Raw genomic sequence first — 22,500 nt, 5'->3', positions numbered from 1 at the left:
ATCGGACGCGCTTGGGGCGACTGCCAGTGCCAACCCCTTATCCCGCGATGCGTCCGATACACAGATGGTTCCAAGGCGGCCGAGGAGCCTCACCGCATAGCAATCGGGGGTGCGAGGCGAGGGATGGGGCGGGAAGGCCCCAACGGCTAGACGGAAGAGGCTTCAGGGCCGCCTAGGAATGGTCCAAGCATCGGACACGCTTGGGGCGACTACCAGTGACAGCCCCCTATCCCGCGATGCGTCCGATACGAAGATGGTTCCAAGGCGGCCGAGGAGCCTCACCGCATAGCAATCGGGGTGCGAGGTGGGGGATGCGGCGAGATGGCCCCAACGGCTAGACGGAAGAGGCCACAGGGCCGCGTCGGAATAGTCCAAGCATCGGACGCGCTTGGGGCGACTACCAGTGACAACCCCTTATCCCGCGATGCGTCCGATACGAAGATAGTTCCAAGGCGGCCGAGGAGCCTCACCGCCTAGCAATCGGGGTGCGAGGTGGGGGATGCGGCGAGATGGCCCCAACGGCTAGACGGAAGAGGCTGCAGGGCCGCCTCGGAATAGTCCAAGCATCGGACGCGCTTGGGGCCACTACCAGTGACAACCCCTTATCCCGCGATGCGTCCGATACGAAGATAGTTCCAAGGCGGCCGAAGAGCCTCACCGCATAGCAATCGGGGTGCGAGGTGGGGGATGCGGCGAGATGGCCCCAACGGCTAGACGGAAGAGGCCACAGGGCCGCCTCGGAATAGTCCAAGCATCGGACGCGCTTGGGGCGACTACCAGTGACAACCCCTTATCCCGCGATGCGTCCGATACGAAGATAGTTCCCAGGCGGCCGAGGAGCCTCACCGCATAGCAATCGGGGTGCGAGGCGAGGGATGCGGCGAGATGGCCCCAAAGGCTAGACGGAAGAGGCTGCAGGGCTGCCTCGGAATAGTCCAAGCATCGGACGCGCTTGGGGCGACTACCACTGCCAACCCCTTATCCCGCGATGCGTCCGATACACAGATAGTTCCGAGGCGGCCGAGGAGGTGGGGGATGCAGCGAGATGGCCCCAACGGCTAGACGGAAGAGGCTGCAGGGCCGCCTCGGAATAGTCCAAGCATCGGACGCGCTTGGGGCGACTACCAGTGACAACCCCTTATCCCGCGATGCGTCCGATACACAGATAGTTCCGAGGCGGCCAAGGAGCCTCACCGCATAGCAATCGTGGTGCGAGGTGGGGGATGCGGCGAGATGGCCCCAACGGCTAGACGGAAGAGGCTGCAGGGCCGCCTCGGAATGGTCCAAGCATCGGATGCGCTTGGGGCGACTACCACTGCCAACCCCTTATCCCGCGATGCGTCCGATACACAGATAGTTCCAAGGCGGCCGAGGAGCCTCACAGCATAGCAATCAGGGTGCGAGGCGAGGGATGCGGCGAGAAAGCCCCAACGGCTAGAGGGAAGAGGCTTCAGGTCCGCCTCGGAATGGTCCAAGCATCGGACGCGCTTGGGGCGACTACCAGTGACAACCCCTTATCCCGCGACGCGTCCGATACACAGATAGTTCCAAGGCGGCCGAGGAGCCTCACCGCATAGCAATCGGGGTGCGAGGCGAGGGATGCGGCGAGAAGGACCCAACGGCTACACGGAAGAGGCTTCGGGGCCGCCTCGGAATGGTCCAAGCATCGGACGCGCTTGGGGCGACTACCAGTGACAACCCCTTATCCCGCGACGCGTCCGATACACAGATAGTTCCAAGGCGGCCGAGGAGCCTCACCGCATAGCAATCGGGGTGCGAGGCGAGGGATGCGGCGAGAAGGACCCAACGGCTACACGGAAGAGGCTTCGGGGCCGCCTCGGAATGGTCCAAGCATCGGACGCGCTTGGGGCGACTACCAGTGACAACCCCTTATCCCGCGACGCGTCCGATACACAGATAGTTCCAAGGCGGCCGAGGAGCCTCACCGCATAGCAATCGGGGTGCGAGGCGAGGGATGCGGCGAGAAGGACCCAACGGCTAGACGGAAGAGGCTTCGGGTCCGCCTCGGAATGGTCCAAGCATCGGACGCGCTTGGGGCGACTACCAGTGACAACCCCTTATCCCGCGACGCGTCCGATACACAGATAGTTCCAAGGCGGCCGAGGAGCCTCACCGCATAGCAATCGGGGTGCGAGGCGAGGGATGCGGCGAGAAGGACCCAACGGCTAGACGGAAGAGGCTTCGGGTCCGCCTCGGAATGGTCCAAGCATCGGACGCGCTTGGGGCGACTACCAGTGACAACCCCTTATCCCGCGACGCGTCCGATACACAGATAGTTCCAAGGCGGCCGAGGAGCCTCACCGCATAGCAATCGGGGTGCGAGGCGAGGGATGCGGCGAGAAGGACCCAACGGCTAGACGGAAGAGGCTTCGGGTCCGCCTCGGAATGGTCCAAGCATCGGACGCGCTTGGGGCGACTACCAGTGACAACCCCTTATCCCGCGACGCGTCCGATACACAGATAGTTCCGAGGCGGCCGAGGAGCCTCACCGCATAGCAATCGGGGTGCGAGGCGAAGGATGCGGCGAGAAGGACCCAACGGCTAGACGGAAGAGGCTTCGGGTCCGCCTCGGAATGGTCCAAGCATCGGACGCGCTTGGGGCGACTACCAGTGACAACCCCTTATCCCGCGACGCGTCCGATACACAGATAGTTCCAAGGCGGCCGAGGAGCCTCACCGCATAGCAATCGGGGTGCGAGGCGAGGGATGCGGCGAGAAGGACCCAACGGCTAGACGGAAGAGGCTTCAGGGCCGCCTCGGAATGGTCCAAGCATCGAACGCGCTTGGGGCGACTACCAGTGACAACCCCTTATCCCGCGACGCGTCCGATACACAGATAGTTCCGAGGCGGCCGAGGAGCCTCACCGCATAGCAATCGGGGTGCGAGGCGAGGGATGCGGCGAGAAGGACCCAACGGCTAGACGGAAGAGGCTTCAGGGCCGCCTCGGAATGGTCCAAGCATCGGACGCGCTTGGGGCGACTACCAGTGACAACCCCTTATCCCGCGACGCGTCCGATACACAGATAGTTCCGAGGCGGCCGAGGAGCCTCACCGCATAGCAATCGGGGTGCGAGGCGAGGGATGCGGCGAGAAGGACCCAACGGCTAGACGGAAGAGGCTTCAGGGCCACCTCGGAATGGTCCAAGCATCGGACGCGCTTGGGGCGACTACCAATGACAACCCCTTATCCCGCGACGCGTCCGATACACAGATAGTTCCGAGGCGGCCGAGGAGCCTCACCGCATAGCAATCGGGGTGCGAGGCGAGGGATGCGGCGAGAAGGACCCAACGGCTAGACGGAAGAGGCTTCAGGGCCGCCTCGGAATGGTCCAAGCATCGGACGCGCTTGGGGCGACTACCAGTGACAACCCCTTATCCCGCGACGCGTCCGATACACAGATAGTTCCGAGGCGGCCGAGGAGCCTCACCGCATAGCAATCGGGGTGCGAGGCGAGGGATGCGGCGAGAAGGACCCAACGGCTAGACGGAAGAGGCTTCAGGGCCGCCTCGGAATGGTCCAAGCATCGGACGCGCTTGGGGCGACTACCGTTGCCAACCCCTTATCCCGCGATGCGTCTGATACACAGATAGTTCCGAGGCGGCCGAGGAGCCTCACCGCATAGCAATCGGGTTGCGAGGCAGATTATTGGGAAGGGAACCCCCTGGGATGCGGCTCAAGCAGTGCCCAAAGGGACTGGAATGCGGAATCACATCGAGAGACCCAAATGCTATACGAGGGCTCAAATCGAATTATCGATTTGGCCACGACATGGACGCATCGGAACGACTACCTTTGCCGAACCACTCGCAATTGCATCCATACCGAAACCAATAGACATTTCCGTTAGAGCCCTCGCATAGCATTCGGGAATCTCGCATGCCCCTCTAAATCGACCAATGCTGGCGCTCAATGAAAATCCGAGCGCTACCACCGTTCGAGCGCCAGCATTGGTCGAGTTAGAGGGGCACGGGGGAGAATGCTCCAGTCAACACCTCCCCTATATAAGTTATTTGTCCGATTCTCGCACAACCGTAGTCTGCCTCGTCGAATCAAACAACGGTCCCAGATTCCGACTTCCGTTCCGTAGAGACCCAAAAGCTAGATGGAGGCTCGCAAAAAAGAGAGTCGGCGCATAGCAATCGGGTTTCTCGAACGTTTAGGGACCGAGCTCACTTGCGGATAGGGCAAAATCCGCCAAGCAACCCAAAAGCTAGACGGGGGCTCGAATCGAATCGCCTAGGCGGCCACAACAACGACGTGTTGGATCGACTACCAGTGCCAAACCATTCAGCAAGACTAGTCTGTGTCGAGGCCGGATAGAGATTCTCAGAGAGCGCCCGCATAGCATTTAGGAGACCTGCCGCGTCCCTCACACTCGACAAATGGTGGTGCACGTTTATAAATCCGAGCGATCCCAACCCTTTCAAGCACCAACATCGGTCGAGATAGAGGGGCACGGAGGGGGCTGCGTGAGACAACACAGTCCCCTATATAAGTTATTTGTCCGATTCTCACACATCCGAAGAATGGTCATCAAATCGGACAACAGCCCAAACTTCCGACTTCCGTCCCAGAAAGCCCAAGAGCTATCTAAAACGTTCATGGCCGGAACTCGATCGCGGCTATACCAGTCCGCCAAGCAACCCAAAAGCTAGACTGGAGCTCTAGTCGAATCACCTCTGTGGCCATTGCAAGGACGTGTTGGAGCGACTACCATTGCCGAACCATTCCGCAGGTCGAGTCCATACCAAGGCCGCATAGAGATTCACGATGAGCTCCTGCATAGCAATCAGGAGACTTGCCGTGTCCATCACAATCGATAAATCCTGGTGCAAGATTTTTGCATCCGAGCGCTCCAACCAGTCGAGCACCAGCATCAATCGACATAAACGGGCACGGGGGGAGGATGCTCGAGAACACTACCTCCCCTATATAAGTTATTTGTCCGATTCTCAAGCAGCCGAAGTCTGGTCATCGAATCGGGTCAAAGACCACAACTTCCGACTTTACCCACAATGCAAGTCATCGAATCGAACATCGGCCCCCGAGTCGGACTCCATGCGTATGTCAGGTCATCGGACCCAAATTCCGCCTTCCTGCGCATGGCGGGCCATCAATATCAACTCGGTCATCGGACCCAAACTCCGCCTTTTTGCGTATGGCACGCCTTCAAATCGGTCATCGGACCCAAATTCCGCCTTCCTGTGCATGGCGGGCCATCAACATCAACTCGGTCATCGGACCCAAATTCCGCCTTTCTGCGCATGGCACGCCATCAACTCGGTCATCGGACCCAAATTCCGCCTTCCTGCGCATGGCAGGTCATCGGACACAAATTCAGACCTCGCCAATATGCCTACGTATCGAATCGGTCATCGGACCCAACTTCCGACTTCATCCATACTGTAGGGTCTTTGAGGTTGGCGCGGTGCGCTCAACCCAGGGAGTCGACCCATCGAAGCATACACCTCCCCTATATAAGCTATTTGTCCGATTCCCACACCTGTGTAGTTTGCACCTCTGACCAGGACATCGACCCCAACTTCCGAACTCGACTGCAACGACGGCACCAGCGCCTTGGTGCGCACCTTGCGACGCACAGTCCCAACATTCGCCTTCCTGCACATGGCAGGTCATCGGACCCAAATTCCGACCTCGCGAGTATGCCTACATATCGAATCGGTCATCGGACCCAACTTCCGACTTCATCCATACCGTAGGGTCTTTGAGGTTGGCGCGGTGCGCTCAACCCGGGGAGTCGACCCAACGAAGCATACACCTCCCCTATATAAGCTATTTGTCCGATTCCCACACCTGTGTAGTTTGCACCTCCGATCAAGACATCGACCCCAACTTCCGAACTCGCCTCCAACGACCGAACCAGCGCCTTGGTGCGCACCTTGCAACGCACAGTGCCAACATTCGCCTTCCTGCACGTGGCAGGTCATCGGACCCAAATTCCGACCTCGCGAGTATGCCTACATATCGAATCGGTCATCGGACCCAACTTCCGACTTCATCCATACCGTAGGGTCTTTGAGGTTGGCGCGGTGCGCTCAACCCGGGGAGTCGACCCAACGAAGCATACACCTCCCCTATATAAGCTATTTGTCCGATTCCCACACCTGTGTAGCTTGCACCTCCGATCAGGACATCGACCCCAACTTCCGAACTCGACTAAAAAGACCGCACCAGCGCCTTGGTGTGCACCTTGCAACGCACAGTGTCAACATTCGCCTTCCTGCACATGGCAGGTCATCGGACCCAAATTCCGACCTCATGAGCATACCTACTAATCGAATCGGTCATCGGACCCAACTTCCGACTTCATCCATACCGTAGGGTCTTTGAGGTTGGCGCGGTGCGCTCAACCTGGGGAGTCGACCCATCGAAGCATACACCTCCCCTATATAAGCTATTTGTCCGATTCCGACACCTGTGTAGTTTGCACCTCCGCTCAGGACATCGACCCCAACTTCCGAACTCGCCTGCAACGACCGAACCAGCGCCTTGGTGCGCACCAAAAGTGCGCACTTTTGGAGGGCACTTTTGTGCGCTCCAAAGGTGCGCACTTTTGGAGGGCACTTTTCTGCGCTCCAAAGGTGCGCACTTTTGGAGGGCACTTTTTGGAGGGCACTTTTCTGCGCTCCAAAGGTGCGCACTTTTGGAGGGCACTTTTTGGAGGGCACTTTTCTGCGCTCCAAAGGTGCGCACTTTTGGAGGGCACTTTTTGGAGGGCACTTTTCTGCGCTCCAAAGGTGCGCACTTTTGGAGGGCACTTTTTGGAGGGCACTTTTCTGCGCTCCAAAGGTGCGCACTTTTGGAGGGCACTTTTTGGAGGGCACTTTTCTGCGCTCCAAAGGTGCGCACTTTTGGAGGGCACTTTTTGGAGGGCACTTTTCTGCGCTCCAAAGGTGCGCACTTTTGGAGGGCACTTTTTGGAGGGCACTTTTCTGCGCTCCAAAGGTGCGCACTTTTGGAGGGCACTTTTTGGAGGGCACTTTTCTGCGCTCCAAAGGTGCGCACTTTTGGAGGGCACTTTTTGGAGGGCACTTTTCTGCGCTCCAAAGGTGCGCACTTTTGGAGGGCACTTTTGTGCACTCCAAAGGTGCGCACTTTTGGAGGGCACTTTTCCTGTGCTCCAAAGGTGCACACCTAGGTGAGCACCTTCGACCACACCTTGTAGCACACCAAACTCTGACTTTCGACTTCATCCGCAATGCAGGGTCTTTGAGGTTGGCGCAATGCGCACAACCAGGGGAGTCGACCCATCAAACCCAACACCTCCCCTATATAAGCTATTTGTCTGATTCTCATACATGCGTAGCCTGCAGGAGCAATTAGGACATCGACCCCAACTTTCGGCTTCTAAACGAAAACAAGGTCTTTGAGGTTGGTGTAATGCGAACAACTAGGGGAGTCAACCCATCAAACCCAACACCTCCCCTATATAAGCTATTTGTCTGATTCTCATACATGTGTAGTCTACAGGAGCAATTAGGACATCGACCCCAACTTTTGACTTCTTAACGAAAACAAGGTCTTTGAGGTTGACGTAATGCGCACAACCAGGGGAGTCGACCCATCAAACCCAACACCTCCCCTATATAAGCTATTTGTCCGATTCTCATACATGTGTAGCCTGCAGGAGCCATTAGGACATTGACCCCAACTTTTGACTTCTTAACGAAAACAAGGTCTTTGAGGTTGGCGTAATGCGCACAACCAAGGGAGTTGACCCATCAAACCCAACACCTCCCCTATATAAGCTATTTGTCTGATTCTCATACATGTGTAGCCTGCAACAACGATTAGGACATCCACCCCAACTTCTGAATTCGTCTGCGTTGACCGCACCAAAGGTGCACGCCTTGGTGCTCACCAAAATCCGACTTCCGACTTCTTCTGCTATGCGGGGTCTTTGAGGTTGGCGCAGTGCGCACAACCAGGGGAGTCAACCCACCGAATGCAACACCTCCCCTATATAAGCTATTTGTCTGATTCTCATACATGCGTAGACTGCAGCAATGATTAGGACATCCACCCCAACTTTTGACTTCTTAAACAAGACAGGGTCTTTGAAGTTGGTGCAGTGCACACAACCAGGGGAGTCGACCCATCAAACGCAACACCTCCCCTATATAAAGCTATTTGTCCGATTCTCATACGTGTAGTCTGCAGCAGCGATTAGGACATCGACCCCAACTTCCGAATTCGTTTGCATTGACCGCACCAAAGGTGCACGCCTTGGTGTGCACCCTGGAGTGCACTTTGGTGCTCACCTCGGTGCACACTTTGGTGTGCACCTCGGTGTGCACCAAAGGTGCGCACCTTGGAGCGCACCAAAGGTGTACACTTTGGAGCGCACCACATAGGGTCTTTGAGAGGTTGGCGCAGTGCGCACACCAAGGTGGGTGTTGAGGTGCGTGCCGAGGTGGGTGGGTGCTAGGGTGCGCTCCATGGTGGGTGCCAGGGTGGGTGCGTGCTAGGGTGGATTCCAAAGAGGGTCATAGGGTGGGTGCCAAGGTGGGTTGGTGATATAGTGGGTTCAAAGGTGGGTACTAGGGTGGGTTCCAAGGTGGGTCACAAGTTGGGTGCCAGGATGCGTGGGTGTTAGGTTGGGTGCCAAGGTGGGCTCCTGCGTGGGTGGGTGCTAGGGTGGGTTTCAAGGTGGACGCGAGGGCGGGTGCCAAGGTGGGTAACAAGTTGGGTGTTAGGATGGGTGAGTGCTAGAGTGGGTGCCAAGGTGGGTGGGTGCTAAGGTGGATGCCAAGGTGGTTCACAGGGTGGGTGGGTTCTAGGGTGAGTTCCAAGGTGGGTCACAGGTTCAGTGCTAGGGTGGGTGTCAAGGCGGGTGTCGAGGTGCCTGGGTGCTAGGGTGTGGATGCCAATGTGGGTCATAGGGTGGGTACTAGGGTGGGCTGCAATGTGGGTGCCAAGGTGGGTAACATGCTCGGTGGGTTCTAAATTGGGTGCCAGGGTGGGTGTGCACCCACCTTGCCCGAGGTGGGTGCCAAGGTGCCAGTGTGGGTGGGTGCTAAGGTGGATGCCAAGGTGGGTGAGAAGGTGGGTGATAGGTTGAGTGGTAGGATGGGTGGGTGCCAAGATGGGTCACAGGGTGGGTGCAAGGGTGGGTAGGTGCTAGGGTTGGTGTCAGGGTGGGTGGGTGCTAGGTTGGGTTCCAAGGTGGGTGCGAGGGTGAGTGTCAAGGTGGGTCACAGGTTAGGTGCTAGGATGGGTGAGTGCTAGGGTGCAAAGGTGCCAGGGTGGGTGCTAGGATGGGTCGATGCTAGGGTGAGTGGCAAGGTGGGTCCACAAGTGTCAAGGTGGGTGCCGAGGTGGGTGCCAAGTCGGCGACTGCTATGGTGGATGCCAAGGTGGGTCACGGGGTGGGTGCCAAGTTGCTAGGTTGGGTTCCAAGGTGGGTGCCAACGTGGGTGCTAGGGTGCGTGGGTTAAAGGGTGTGTCACAACGTGGGTGCCAGGATGGGTGCGCACCCACACTGGCCAAGACGGGTGCGGGTGCAAGGTTGGGTTCCAAGCCCGGTCACAGGCTGGGTGCTAGGATGGGTGGGTGCCAAGGTGGGCACCAGGGTGGGTGCACCCACCCTGGCCAAGGTGGGTCACGGGGTGGGTCCTAGGGTGGGTAACGGGGTGGGTACTAAGGTGCGTGCCAAGGTGGGTCATAGGGTGGGTGCCAAGGTGGGCACCAGGGTGGGTGTGCACCAACCCTAGCCAGGGTAGGTCACGGGGTGGTTGTCGGGGTGGGCGTCAAGGAGCCAAGGTGGGTGGCAAGTAGCCAAGTTGCGTGCCAAGGTGGGTGTCGGGGTGGGTGCCAAGGATCCAAGGTGGGTGCCAAGGAACCAAGGTGGGTGTCTGGGTGGGTGCCGAGGTGGGAGCCAGGGTGGGTCCCAAGGTGAGTGCAAAGGTGGGTGCCAGGGTCAAGGTGAGTGCCAATGTGGGTTCCAAGGTGCCAGGGTCAGGGTGAGTGCCAATGTGGGTTCAAAGGTGCTAAGTTGGGTGCGAGGTTGGGTGCGAGGGTGGGTGGGTGCCAAGGTGTGCTAGGTGGAAGCCCGGGTGGGTCGGCATCCCATGGGTGTCGAGTTGGGTGCCTGATGGGTGCTTCTTGTCAAGTTTTAGTCGTCGGGACTCATTTCGAGCCTTAGAGGTCGTTTCTTGTCCGGTTGCCCTGTCTTCGACCTGGGAACCCAATTTTGGTCCTCGGGTCCCATTTTTTTTTGTCTCGCATCCCACTTTTGGCCTGTGGCCTTTTCGGGGTCGATTCTCGTTTTGGGCATCAGAGCATGTTTCTTCTCCTAAAACCCAATATTTGTTTATTAAGTCTCGGAACACATTTTTGTTCTCGTGGACCCATCATGGGTCTTGGAACGCATTTGTGGTCCTTGGGTCCCATTTTGCATCCCGAAACTTGTGTTTTGGTGCTTGATCCCTATTTTGGGTGCCCACCTTGCACCAAGTGCGCACCCGGGGCAAACCGAGCGCCTTGGTGCACCGGGGCAAGATCGAGCGTGCACCCGAGGCGCCCCGAACATGCACCAAGGTGCACTCGGCCCACATGTGAGCGCAGGTCGTTGCGCCCGAGGTGGTGTGTGGGCACCGCGTTGCAGACGGGACACTGCACGCACACGACGCCCCCTCCAGGTGCACGCACGTAGGCCGGGCCGGGTGCACACCCGACGCCCTAGCAAGGTGCGCGCACCCGGGCAGGGCTCACACTTGGCGAACGGGGCGCACTTCGCGAGGGAGGGTGTGCACCTCGACGGGGGTGGGTGGCCGGGGTGGATTCGCACGTGGGTCGCGGTTTGCTAAGTACACACTGCGACAAGCTCATAACGGGTGCGATCATACCAGCGTTAGTGCACCGGATCCCATCAGAACTCCGCAGTTAAGCGCGCTTGGGCCGGAGTAGTACTGGGATGGGTGACCTCCCGGGAAGTCCCGGTGTTGCACCCTTTTTTAGTTTTTCGCCGGGCGTCGCAATGCTATTTGAATAAACCTTTTGCCCGTTTGCGTTCTCGTCGGGGCCGGGCCGGGCCGGGGTGCGCTGCCCGCACTACCGCGCGCGCGGGGGGCGACACCGAGCGCGCACCCGAGGCGCCCCGAGCACACAGGCCACGGTGCAACCCGGGCGTTGTGCGCGCACCCCGGTGCGCCCGAGGTGCTGCGCGCGCACCCAGGTGAAATCGGTGTGCACCTCGGCCAGTGCGCGCTCGGTCGAGTCGCGCACGTTGGCCAAGGTGCACGGTGATGTTTCTTACTCTAAGGTTCCGCACCAGACGCCCGGGACAGGTGAGCGAAGCTGGGCGGGGCCGGGTGCGCGGCCGGGGCAGGTGCACGCAGCTGGAGAGAGCTTTGGAGCACACTTCGGAGCGCACCAATGATGCGCTCCATTCAAAAGTTTCCTGAAAAGGCAAAAAAAGTTGAGATTATAGAATTTCCCACTTGAGAGATTGTAAAAAAAAAAAATTTAAAATGAAGGAAACGCGGGTGCCAAGGTGTGCGCAGCCCAGCCAAGGTGTGCGCACCAAGGCGCCCACCCTGGCGAAGGTGCACGCAAGGTGCGCACCCGAGGCAAACCGGACAATTAACCCAACTTTCGACTTCGCGCGCACCTTGGAGCGCACTTCGGAGCGCTCCTTGGTGCGCACCAATCTTGGGCACCTCGGAGTGCACCATGGCGCCCACCAAGGTGCGCACCCGGGGCAAACCGAGCTCCGACTTCGTGCGCACCTTGGAGCGCACGAAAGGTGCGCACCATGGCGCCCACCAAGGTGCGCATCCCAGCCAAGGCGTGCGCATCAAGGTGCGCACCCTGGCGAAGGTGCGCACCCGGGGCAAACCGAGCTCCGACTTCGTGCGCACCTTGGAGCGCACAAAAGGTGCGCAACCCAGCCAAGGTGTGCGCACCCCGGTCAAACCGAGCTCCGAATCGTGCGCACCAGAGGTGCACGCCATCGTGCGCACCTTGGAGCACACTTCGGAGCCCTCCTTGGTGCGCGCCGATGTTGCGCACCTCGGAGCGCACCCGGGGAAAACAATGCAATTAACCCGACTTTCGACTTCGTGGGCACCTCGGAGCGCTCTCGGGTTCGCACCTCGGAGCACACCGAGGTGCGCACCTTTGATGCGCTGCCTTCACCAATTTCCAGAAAAGGCAAGAAAACATTGAGAAGGTGTGCGCACCGAGGTGCCCACCCTGGCGAAGGTGCACGCGAGGTGCGCACCCGGGGCAAACCGGGCTCCGACTTCGTGCACGCCGCACCTTGGAGCACACTTCGGAGCGCTCCTTGGTGCGCACCAGGGCGCGCAACCCAGCCGAGGTGCCCACCCCGGCGAAGGTGCACGCGAGGTGCGCACCCGGGGCAAACCGGGGTCCGACTTCGTGCACGCCGCACCTTGGAGCACACATCGGGGCGCTCCCGGGTTCGCACCGGCGTTGCGCACCGTGGTGGGCACCTCGGAGCACACCAAGGTGGGCAGCGAGGTGCGCACCTTTGATGCGATGCCTTCACTAATTTCCATAAAAGGCAAAAAAAAAACGAGATTTTAAAATTTCCGTTTTGAAAGATAGTGAGAAAAAGGGAATGCTGGTGCCATCTTGAGCCCGCCCTGGTGCGCAGCCCAGCCAAGGTGTGCGCACCAAGGTGCCCACCCTGGCGAAGGTGCGCGCCCGGGCAATTAACCCAACTTCCAACTTCGCGCGCGCCAGGGTGGGAGCGCACCCAACAACCGGGCCTGGGAAGAGCCAATGCGAGAAACCCCACCAAACGCTCTGACAAAAAAAGAGGGGGCGCTCCAGTAACCCCGCTTCGGAGCGCACCCTGGGCAAACCCAGCCAAGGTGCCCACCCCGGCCAAGGTGCAGGCGAGGTGCGCACCCGGGGCAAACCGGGCTCCGACAACGTGCACGCCGCACCTTGGAGCACACTTCGTAGCGCTCCCGGGTGCGCACCTCAGAGCACACCAAGGTGGGCAGCGAGGTGCGCACCTTTGATGCGCTGCCTTCACTAATTTCCAGAAAAGGCAAAAAAAAAAGGAGATTTTAAAATTTCCGTTTTGAAAGATAGTGAAAAAAACGGAACGCGCGTGCCATCTTGAGCCCGCCCTGGTGCGCAGCCCAGGTAAGGTGCCCACCCTGGCAAAGGTGCGCACCCGGGCAATTAACCCTACTTCCGACTTCGTGCGCGCCAGGGTGGCAACCGGGCCTCGGAAGAGCCAATGCGAGAAACCCCACCAAACGCTCCGACAAAAAAAGAGGCGGCGCTCCAATAACCCCGCTTCGGAGCGCAGCCGGGGCAAACCCAGCCAAGGTGCCCACCCCGACGAAGGTGCACGCGAGGTGCGCACCCGGGGCAAACCGGGCTCCGACAACGTGCACGCAGCACCTTGGAGCACACTTCGAAGCACTCCCGGGTGCCCACCGGCGTTGCGCACCGTGGTGGGCAGCGAGGTGCGCACCTTTGATGCGCTGCCTTCACTAATTTCTAGAAAAAGGCAAAAAAAAATGAGATTTTAAAATTTCCGTTTTGAAAGATAGTGAAAAAAAAGGAACGCGGGTGCCATCTTGAGCCCGCCCTGGTGCGCAGCCCAGGCAAGGCATGCGCACCAAGGTGCCCACCCGAGGTGCACACCCGGGGCAAACCGGGCTCCGACTTCGTGCAGGCCGCACCTTGGAGCACACTTCGGAGCGCTCCTTGGTGCGCACCATGGTGCCCACCAGGGCGCGCAACCCAGCCAAGGTCTGCACACCAAGGTGCCCACCCCGGCGAAGGTGCACGCGAGGTGCGCACCCGGGGCAAACCGGGCTCCGACTTCGTGCACGCCATGGTGCCCACCGCGGCGAAGGTGCACGCGAGGTGCGCACCCGGGGCAAACCGGGCTCCGACTTCGTGCACGCCGCACCTTGGAGCACACTTCGGAGCGCTCCTTGGTGCGCACCATGGTGCCCACCAGGGCGCGCAACCCAGCCAAGGTGTGCGCACCAAGGTGCACGCGAGGTGCGCACCCGGGGCAAACCGGGGTCCGACTTCGTGCACGCCGCACCTTGGAGCACACATCGGAGCGCTCCCAGGTTCGCACCAGCGTTGCGCACCTTTGATGCGCTGCCTTCACTAATTTCCAGAAAAGGCAAAAAAAAACGATATTTTAAAATTTCCGTTCTGAAAGATAGTGAAAAAAACGGAACGCGGGTGCCATCTTGAGCCCTTCCTGGTGCGCAGCCCAGGCAAGTTGTGCGCACCAAGGTGCCCACCCTGGCGGAGGTGCGCGCCCGGGGCAAACCGGGCTCCGACTTCGTGCACTGCATGGTGCCCACCAAGGCGCGCAACCCAGCCAAGGTGCCCACCGCAGCGAAGGTGCACGCGAGGTGCACACCCGGGGCAAACCGGGCTCCGACTTCGTGCACGCCGCACCTTGGAGCACACTTCAGAGCGCTCCTTGGTGCGCACCAGGGCGCGCAACCCAGCCGAGGTGCCCACCCCGGCGAAGGTGCACGCGAGGTGCGCACCCGGGGCAAACCGGGCTCCGACTTCGTGCACGCCATGGTGCCCACCGCGGCGAAGGTGCGCACCCGGGGCAAACCGGGCTCCGACTTCGTGCACGCCGCACCTTGGAGCACACTTCGGAGCGCTCCTTGGTGCGCACCATGGTGCCCACCAGGCCGCGCAACCCAGCCAAGGTGTGCGCACCAAGGTGCACGCGAGGTGCGCACCCGGGGCAAACCGGGGTCCGACTTCGTGCACGCCGCACCTTGGAGCACACATCGGGGCGCTCCCGGGTTCGCACCGGCGTTGCGCACCGTGGTGGGCACCTCGGAGCACACCAAGGTGGGCAGCGAGGTGCGCACCTTTGATGCGATGCCTTCACTAATTTCCATAAAAGGCAAAAAAAAAACGAGATTTTAAAATTTCCGTTTTGAAAGATAGTGAGAAAAAGGGAATGCTGGTGCCATCTTGAGCCCGCCCTGGTGCGCAGCCCAGCCAAGGTTTGCGCACCAAGGTGCCCACCCTGGCGAAGGTGCGCGCCCGGGCAATTAACCCAACTTCCAACTTCGCGCGCGCCAGGGTGGGAGCGCACCCAACAACCGGGCCTGGGAAGAGCCAATGCGAGAAACCCCACCAAACTCTCTGACAAAAAAAGAGGGGGCGCTCCAGTAACCCCGCTTCGGAGCGCACCCTGGGCAAACCCAGCCAAGGTGCCCACCCCGGCCAAGGTGCAGGCGAGGTGCGCACCCGGGGCAAACCGGGCTCCGACAACGTGCACGCCGCACCTTGGAGCACACTTCGTAGCGCTCCCGGGTGCGCACCTCAGAGCACACCAAGGTGGGCAGCGAGGTGCGCACCTTTGATGCGCTGCCTTCACTAATTTCCAGAAAAGGCAAAAAAAAAAGGAGATTTTAAAATTTCCGTTTTGAAAGATAGTGAAAAAAACGGAACGCGCGTGCCATCTTGAGCCCGCCCTGGTGCGCAGCCCAGGTAAGGTGCCACCCTGGCAAAGGTGCGCACCCGGGCAATTAACCCTACTTCCGACTTCGTGCGCGCCAGGGTGGCAACCGGGCCTCGGAAGAGCCAATGCGAGAAACCCCACCAAACGCTCCGACAAAAAAAGAGGCGGCGCTCCAATAACCCCGCTTCGGAGCGCAGCCGGGGCAAACCAAGCCAAGGTGCCCACCCCGACGAAGGTGCACGCGAGGTGCGCACCCGGGGCAAACCGGGCTCCGACAACGTGCACGCAACACCTTGGAGCACACTTCGAAGCACTCCCGGGTGCCCACCGGCGTTGCGCACCGTGGTGGGCAGCGAGGTGCGCACCTTTGATGCGCTGCCTTCACTAATTTCCAGAAAAAGGCAAAAAAAAATGAGATTTTAAAATTTCCGTTTTGAAAGATAGTGAAAAAAAAGGAACGCGGGTGCCATCTTGAGCCCGCCCTGGTGCGCAGCCCAGGCAAGGCATGCGCACCAAGGTGCCCACCCGAGGTGCACACCCGGGGCAAACCGGGCTCCGACTTCGTGCAGGCCGCACCTTGGAGCACACTTCGGAGCGCTCCTTGGTGCGCACCATGGTGCCCACCAGGGCGCACCCGGGGCAAACCGGGCTCCGACTTTGTGCACGCCGCACCTTGGAGCACACATCGGAGCGCTCCCAGGTTCGCACCAGCGTTGCGCACCTTTGATGCGCTGCCTTCACTAATTTCCAGAAAAGGCAAAAAAAAACGATATTTTAAAATTTCCGTTCTGAAAGATAGTGAAAAAAACGGAACGCGGGTGCCATCTTGAGCCCTTCCTGGTGCGCAGCCCAGGCAAGTTGTGCGCACCAAGGTGCCCACCCTGGCGGAGGTGCGCGCCCGGGGCAAACCGGGCTCCGACTTCGTGCACTGCATGGTGCCCACCAAGGCGCGCAACCCAGCCAAGGTGCCCACCGCAGCGAAGGTGCACGCGAGGTGCGCACCCGAGGTGCACACCCGGGGCAAACCGGGCTCCGACTTCGTGCACGCCGCACCTTGGAGCACACTTCAGAGCGCTCCTTGGTACGCACCAGGGCGCGCAACCCAGCCAAGGTGCTCACCCCGGCGAAGGTGCACGCGAGGTGCGCACCCGGGGCAAACCGGGCTCGGACTTCGTGCACGCCGCACCTTGGAGCACACATCGGAGCGCTCCCGGGTTCGCACCAGCATTGCGCACCTTTGATGCGCTGCCTTCACTAATTTCCAGAAAAGGCAAAAAAAAGAAAAAAATGAGATTTTAAAATTTCCGTTTTGAAAGATAGTGAAAAAAACGGAACGCGGGTGCCATCTTGAGCCCGCCCTGGTGTGCAGCCCAGGCAAGTTGTGCGCACCAAGGCACCCACCCTGGCCAAGGTGGGTCACGGGGTGGGTCCTAGGGTGGGTAACGGGGTGGGTACTAAGGTGCGTGCCAAGGTGGGTCATAGGGTGGGTGCCAAGGTGGGCACCAGGGTGGGTGTGCACCAACCCTAGCCAGGGTAGGTCACGGGGTGGTTGTCGGGGTGGGCGTCAAGGAGCCAAGATGGGTGGCAAGTAGCCAAGTTGCGTGCCAAGGTGGGTGTCGGGGTGGGTGCCAAGGATCCAAGGTGGGTGCCAAGGAACCAAGGTGGGTGTCTGGGTGGGTGCCGAGGTGGGAGCCAGGGTGGGTCCCAAGGTGAGTGCAAAGGTGGGTGCCAGGGTCAAGGTGAGTGCCAATGTGGGTTCCAAGGTGCCAGGGTCAGGGTGAGTGCCAATGTGGGTTCAAAGGTGCTAAGTTGGGTGCGAGGTTGGGTGCGAGGGTGGGTGGGTGCCAAGGTGTGCTAGGTGGAAGCCCGGGTGGGTCGGCATCCCATGGGTGTCGAGTTGGGTGCCTGATGGGTGCTTCTTGTCAAGTTTTAGTCGTCGGGACTCATTTCGAGCCTTAGAGGTCGTTTCTTGTCCGGTTGCCCTGTCTTCGACCTGGGAACCCAATTTTGGTCCTCGGGTCCCATTTTTTTTTGTCTCGCATCCCACTTTTGGCCTGTGGCCTTTTCGGGGTCGATTCTCGTTTTGGGCATCAGAGCATGTTTCTTCTCCTAAAACCCAATATTTGTTTATTAAGTCTCGGAACACATTTTTGTTCTCGTGGACCCATCATGGGTCTTGGAACGCATTTGTGGTCCTTGGGTCCCATTTTGCATCCCGAAACTTGTGTTTTGGTGCTTGATCCCTATTTTGGGTGCCCACCTTGCACCAAGTGCGCACCCGGGGCAAACCGAGCGCCTTGGTGCACCGGGGCAAGATCGAGCGTGCACCCGAGGCGCCCCGAACATGCACCAAGGTGCACTCGGCCCACATGTGAGCGCAGGTCGTTGCGCCCGAGGTGGTGTGTGGGCACCGCGTTGCAGACGGGACACTGCACGCACACGACGCCCCCTCCAGGTGCACGCACGTAGGCCGGGCCGGGTGCACACCCGACGCCCTAGCAAGGTGCGCGCACCCGGGCAGGGCTCACACTTGGCGAACGGGGCGCACTTCGCGAGGGAGGGTGTGCACCTCGACGGGGGTGGGTGGCCGGGGTGGATTCGCACGTGGGTCGCGGTTTGCTAAGTACACACTGCGACAAGCTCATAACGGGTGCGATCATACCAGCGTTAGTGCACCGGATCCCATCAGAACTCCGCAGTTAAGCGCGCTTGGGCCGGAGTAGTACTGGGATGGGTGACCTCCCGGGAAGTCCCGGTGTTGCACCCTTTTTTAGTTTTTCGCCGGGCGTCGCAATGCTATTTGAATAAACCTTTTGCCCGTTTGCGTTCTCGTCGGGGCCGGGCCGGGCCGGGGTGCGCTGCCCGCACTACCGCGCGCGCGGGGGCGACACCGAGCGCGCACCCGAGGCGCCCCGAGCACACAGGCCACGGTGCAACCCGGGCGTTGTGCGCGCACCCCGGTGCGCCCGAGGTGCTGCGCGCGCACCCAGGTGAAATCGGTGTGCACCTCGGCCAGTGCGCGCTCGGTCGAGTCGCGCACGTTGGCCAAGGTGCACGGTGATGTTTCTTACTCTAAGGTTCCGCACCAGACGCCCGGGACAGGTGAGCGAAGCTGGGCGGGGCCGGGTGCGCGGCCGGGGCAGGTGCACGCAGCTGGAGAGAGCTTTGGAGCACACTTCGGAGCGCACCAATGATGCGCTCCATTCAAAAGTTTCCTGAAAAGGCAAAAAAAGTTGAGATTATAGAATTTCCCACTTGAGAGATTGTAAAAAAAAAAAATTTAAAATGAAGGAAACGCGGGTGCCAAGGTGTGCGCAGCCCAGCCAAGGTGTGCGCACCAAGGCGCCCACCCTGGCGAAGGTGCACGCAAGGTGCGCACCCGAGGCAAACCGGACAATTAACCCAACTTTCGACTTCGCGCGCACCTTGGAGCGCACTTCGGAGCGCTCCTTGGTGCGCACCAATCTTGGGCACCTCGGAGTGCACCATGGCGCCCACCAAGGTGCGCACCCGGGGCAAACCGAGCTCCGACTTCGTGCGCACCTTGGAGCGCACGAAAGGTGCGCACCATGGCACCCACCAAGGTGCGCAGCCCAGCCAAGGCGTGCGCATCAAGGTGCGCACCCTGGCGAAGGTGCGCACCCGGGGCAAACCGAGCTCCGACTTCGTGCGCACCTTGGAGCGCACAAAAGGTGCGCAACCCAGCCAAGGTGTGCGCACCCCGGTCAAACCGAGCTCCGAATCGTGCGCACCAGAGGTGCACGCCATCGTGCGCACCTTGGAGCACACTTCGGAGCCCTCCTTGGTGCGCGCCGATGTTGCGCACCTCGGAGCGCACCCGGGGAAAACAATGCAATTAACCCGACTTTCGACTTCGTGGGCACCTCGGAGCGCTCTCGGGTTCGCACCTCGGAGCACACCGAGGTGCCCACCCTGGCGAAGGTGCACGCGAGGTGCGCACCCGGGGCAAACCGGGCTCCGACTTCGTGCACGCCGCACCTTGGAGCACACTTCGGAGCGCTCCTTGGTGCGCACCAGGGCGCGCAACCCAGCCGAGGTGCCCACCCCGGCGAAGGTGCACGCGAGGTGCGCACCCGGGGCAAACCGGGCTCCGACTTCGTGCACGCCATGGTGCCCACCGCGGCGAAGGTGCACGCGAGGTGCGCACCCGGGGCAAACCGGGCTCCGACTTCGTGCACGCCGCACCTTGGAGCACACTTCGGAGCGCTCCTTGGTGCGCACCATGGTGCCCACCAGGGCGCGCAACCCCGCCGAAGGTGCACGCGAGGTGCGCACCCGGGGCAAACCGGGCTCCGACTTCGTGCACGCCGCACCTTGGAGCACACTTCGGAGCGCTCCTTGGTGCGCACCATGGTGCCCACCAGGGCGCGCAACCCCGCCGAAGGTGCACGCGAGGTGCGCACCCGGGGCAAACCGGGCTCCGACTTCGTGCACGCCATGGTGCGCACCGCGGCGAAGGTGCGCACCCGGGGCAAACCGGGCTCCGACTTCGTGCACGCCGCACCTTGGAGCACACTTCGGAGCGCTCCTTGGTGCGCACCAGGGCGCGCAACCCAGCCGAGGTGCCCACCCCGGCGAAGGTGCACGCGAGGTGCGTACCCGGGGCAAACCGGGCTCCGACTTCGTGCACGCCGCACCTTGGAGCACACTTCGGAGCGCTCCTTGGTGCGCACCATGGTGCCCACCAGGCCGCGCAACCCAGCCAAGGTGTGCGCACCAAGGTGCACGCGAGGTGCGCACCCGGGGCAAACCGGGGTCCGACTTCGTGCACGCCGCACCTTGGAGCACACATCGGGGCGCTCCCGGGTTCGCACCGGCGTTGCGCACCGTGGTGGGCACCTCGGAGCACACCAAGGTGGGCAGCGAGGTGCGCACCTTTGATGCGATGCCTTCACTAATTTCCATAAAAGGCAAAAAAAAAACGAGATTTTAAAATTTCCGTTTTGAAAGATAGTGAGAAAAAGGGAATGCTGGTGCCATCTTGAGCCCGCCCTGGTGCGCAGCCCAGCCAAGGTGTGCGCACCAAGGTGCCCACCCTGGCGAAGGTGCGCGCCCGGGCAATTAACCCAACTTCCAACTTCGCGCGCGCCAGGGTGGGAGCGCACCCAACAACCGGGCCTGGGAAGAGCCAATGCGAGAAACCCCACCAAACGCTCTGACAAAAAAAGAGGGGGCGCTCCAGTAACCCCGCTTCGGAGCGCACCCTGGGCAAACCCAGCCAAGGTGCCCACCCCGGCCAAGGTGCAGGCGAGGTGCGCACCCGGGGCAAACCAGGCTCCGACAACGTGCACGCCGCACCTTGGAGCACACTTCGTAGCGCTCCCGGGTGCGCACCTCAGAGCACACCAAGGTGGGCAGCGAGGTGCGCACCTTTGATGCGCTGCCTTCACTAATTTCCAGAAAAGGCAAAAAAAAAAGGAGATTTTAAAATTTCCGTTTTGAAAGATAGTGAAAAAAACGGAACGCGCGTGCCATCTTGAGCCCGCCCTGGTGCGCAGCCCAGGTAAGGTGCCCACCCTGGCAAAGGTGCGCACCCGGGCAATTAACCCTACTTCCGACTTCGTGCGCGCCAGGGTGGCAACCGGGCCTCGGAAGAGCCAATGCGAGAAACCCCACCAAACGCTCCGACAAAAAAAGAGGCGGCGCTCCAATAACCCCGCTTCGGAGCGCAGCCGGGGCAAACCCAGCCAAGGTGCCCACCCCGACGAAGGTGCACGCGAGGTGCGCACCCGGGGCAAACCGGGCTCCGACAACGTGCACGCAGCACCTTGGAGCACACTTCGAAGCACTCCCGGGTGCCCACCGGCGTTGCGCACCGTGGTGGGCAGCGAGGTGCGCACCTTTGATGCGCTGCCTTCACTAATTTCCAGAAAAAGGCAAAAAAAAATGAGATTTTAAAATTTCCGTTTTGAAAGATAGTGAAAAAAAAGGAACGCGGGTGCCATCTTGAGCCCGCCCTGGTGCGCAGCCCAGGCAAGGCATGCGCACCAAGGTGCCCACCCGAGGTGCACACCCGGGGCAAACCGGGCTCCGACTTCGTGCAGGCCGCACCTTGGAGCACACTTCGGAGCGCTCCTTGGTGCGCACCATGGTGCCCACCAGGGCGCGCAACCCAGCCAAGGTCTGCACACCAAGGTGCCCACCCCGGCGAAGGTGCACGCGAGGTGCGCACCCGGGGCAAACCGGGCTCCGACTTCGTGCACGCCATGGTGCCCACCGCGGCGAAGGTGCACGCGAGGTGCGCACCCGGGGCAAACCGGGCTCCGACTTCGTGCACGCCGCACCTTGGAGCACACTTCGGAGCGCTCCTTGGTGCGCACCATGGTGCCCACCAGGGCGCGCAACCCAGCCAAGGTGTGCGCACCAAGGTGCACGCGAGGTGCGCACCCGGGGCAAACCGGGGTCCGACTTCGTGCACGCCGCACCTTGGAGCACACATCGGAGCGCTCCCAGGTTCGCACCAGCGTTGCGCACCTTTGATGCGCTGCCTTCACTAATTTCCAGAAAAGGCAAAAAAAAATGAGATTTTAAAATTTCCGTTCTGAAAGATAGTGAAAAAAACGGAACGCGGGTGCCATCTTGAGCCCTTCCTGGTGCGCAGCCCAGGCAAGTTGTGCGCACCAAGGTGCCCACCCTGGCGGAGGTGCGCGCCCGGGGCAATCCGGGCTCCGACTTCGTGCACTGCATGGTGCCCACCAAGGCGCGCAACCCAGCCAAGGTGCCCACCGCAGCGAAGGTGCACGCGAGGTGCGCACCCGAGGTGCACACCCGGGGCAAACCGGGCTCCGACTTCGTGCACGCCGCACCTTGGAGCACACTTCAGAGCGCTCCTTGGTGCGCACCAGGGCGCGCAACCCAACCAAGGTCTGCACACCAAGGTGCTCACCCCGGCGAAGGTGCACGCGAGGTGCGCACCCGGGGCAAACCGGGCTCGGACTTCGTGCACGCCGCACCTTGGAGCACACATCGGAGCGCTCCCGGGTTCGCACCAGC

The 22,500-nt window shown here is 60.8% G+C and overlaps 2 non-coding genes across 2 annotated transcripts; both read left to right on the top strand.

Annotated features, from left to right (window-relative positions):
• The first annotated feature begins 10,877 nt into the window (after positions 1 to 10,877).
• Positions 10,878 to 10,996, top strand: LOC131862718 (5S ribosomal RNA). The gene has a single exon (XR_009361655.1). It is a non-coding gene; the product is annotated as a 5S ribosomal RNA (ribosomal RNA).
• A 7,138-nt stretch (positions 10,997 to 18,134) lies between these two features.
• On the top strand, positions 18,135 to 18,253 carry LOC131862706 (5S ribosomal RNA). Its single transcript, XR_009361644.1, has one exon. It is a non-coding gene; the product is annotated as a 5S ribosomal RNA (ribosomal RNA).
• The last annotated feature ends 4,247 nt before the right edge of the window (positions 18,254 to 22,500 follow it).

Source organism: Cryptomeria japonica, unplaced genomic scaffold (assembly GCF_030272615.1).
Source record: "Cryptomeria japonica unplaced genomic scaffold, Sugi_1.0 HiC_scaffold_51, whole genome shotgun sequence".
NCBI lineage: Eukaryota > Viridiplantae > Streptophyta > Pinopsida > Cupressales > Cupressaceae > Cryptomeria > Cryptomeria japonica.
Note: the sequence above shows the minus strand (reverse complement) of the source record. Positions and strands in the feature narration are given on the sequence as shown.